Source organism: Peromyscus eremicus, chromosome 6 (genome assembly GCF_949786415.1).
Source record: "Peromyscus eremicus chromosome 6, PerEre_H2_v1, whole genome shotgun sequence".
Classification (NCBI taxonomy): Eukaryota; Metazoa; Chordata; class Mammalia; order Rodentia; family Cricetidae; genus Peromyscus; species Peromyscus eremicus.
In genome coordinates this window covers 72,080,449-72,082,500 of record NC_081421.1, presented here as the reverse complement: position 1 = coordinate 72,082,500, position 2,052 = coordinate 72,080,449, and the positions used below count along the sequence as shown (strand labels likewise).

The 2,052-nt window shown below is 45.9% G+C and overlaps 1 pseudogene; it reads right to left on the bottom strand.

Moving 5' to 3' along the window:
- Positions 1 to 323: 323 nt before the first annotated feature.
- Positions 324 to 1,833, bottom strand: LOC131913831 (3 beta-hydroxysteroid dehydrogenase/Delta 5-->4-isomerase type 2-like; annotated as a pseudogene).
- Between the last annotated feature and the right edge of the window lie 219 nt (positions 1,834 to 2,052).

Below are 2,052 nucleotides of genomic sequence, written 5' to 3'. Positions count from 1 at the left end.
ACAGTTGAGCTTCCTAAGATGGCAGTTGTCTGGCTCAGAGGAAAGGTCTGTACAGCTCAAGTGGAGGCTGACACTAGCTCTGCTTCCCCATCTTCTGACTAGGATCATTTTTTTAAGGCAAATGTGGCATCCCAGGTGCCCCTCAAGGTTTCTCCTGATTCTGTAGAGTACCATGTTCAGGGCTGGGCAGGAGGGAAGCCAGGAGTCCTAGGGATCTCTCAGGAAGCAGCAGTCCATATTCCCGGTCTCTGCTGCAGGAAGATGAAGGCTTCAAACCAGTTTCCCAGGGGAACTGTGTTGGCTGCTTTCCAAGGAAAGGAAGCCTAAGCCGAGAACAGGAACCTCCAAAGGAGGGCCAGAGGAAGGCTCCGGTACTTGCTCAGGGTGCAATGTAAATCATCATAGCTTTCCTGACGGGTGTTATCTTAGATGTAGTGGAACTGTCCTTGGATGCTTAATGACATCTGTGGTCTGTTTGGACCCTGGCAGCCAAAATGTGAGATTAGGTTGCATTGCCCATATAAATGGGTGGATTGTGGAGAACTTCCCTGTAACATCCACAATACCATTATTTTTGAGGGCTGTACCCATTACCCCAGAAAGGAATGAACTTCCTCCCTATAAATGTACCTGGGCCTTGAGGCACAAGTATGAAAAGTGCCACCATTTGTCAGGATGCACCCATTGTGGCCAGCACTGCCTGCTCACCCATCTGTATGCTGTGAGGATATGGATCAGACCATGTAGTTTCTCATTGTTCTTCCTCATGGACATTCAGGATGATCTCCTTGTAGGTGATGGGCCCTGGAACATGAACTGAGCTGGTGTAGATGAAGGCTGTCACACTAGCCTGGACAAAGGCTTCCAACAGGTTCTGGTACCTAATCACAGACAACACACTGTTAGTGTCAGGAAATAAACCAAAGAGTCCAAATGATTCCTGTTCATTTCTACCCTGAAACCAGCTCCCTGGTGCAGTCTTTCCTGTTCGTGGATCAGCCAGGCCATTGTGTGGAAATATAAGCAATAAAAATGACAGGGGGGACATCTACTATCTGGGAGCCAAGGGTTCTAGACTTTTAGCCTTTACAGAGATCTCTGTGTGTCTCTCTGTCTATTTGTCTCTCTGTCTCTCTGTCTCTCTCTCTCTCTCTCTCTCTCTCTCTCTCTCTCTCTCTCTCTCTCTCTCTCTCTCTCTCTGTGTGTGTGTGTGTGTGTGTGTGTGTGTGTGTGTGTGTGTAATTCTGACCAAAAATTTAGATCGAGGAAAAGTACAAAGCGTTTCTATTCCATGGTTTGTCACCACAGTTTGTCATTTCCTTAATGGGAAGCAATATTTAAATTAAGAAAAACACCCAGGCACATTCAAGGACAGCTGAGAATCCAGATGCTACAGTGCCACACTCAGTTGTACAGAGGCAACTGAACACTGACATGGACATTATATCTCTGGAATTGTTCTCACCAAGTGAGAGCTATAGAAATTGTCACAAGGACCATCCCTAGTGACCGAACAAAGGTTGCTGAGCTGTGTGGAAATTTAACATTTTCTGAGTCTGAGGTATCCATTTCTTCTGCAACACCAGAGATTCTCATTTCCGTGTTGTGTACTCTGAGGTTGAGTTTGACTTCCTTATCTTTTCATTTCCAGTTTTATCTCAGGTTGGGTTTGCTTTAGCCTTTCCGTGTTGACTTTCATGTCTTGAACTGTTTTCATCACGTCCCTCACTGTTCCTTTGTGTTTTCATAGACGTCCTTAAGGGTTTTTCCACATCCTCTGTAAGGTCCTTGAACATATTCAGAATTGCTGCTTTGAAGTCCTTGTGTTTCCATGCTGGGGTCTTGGCCTCTGGGTTTGTGATGACTGACATGATTTTAGGTGTTGATATTTGGTCTTTGTTGTGTGGGTGCTCTGATGTTTGGTTTCTGTTGCCCTCTCTTGGTCTTAGAAGAGTGTGGTGGTTGTGGTTTCCAAGTAGACAGTGCTTCTGCAGGTTGGTGGGTGGCAAAGAGGAATAGAGGTGGGCTAGGTAAAATGCCTTAGAGTTGTTC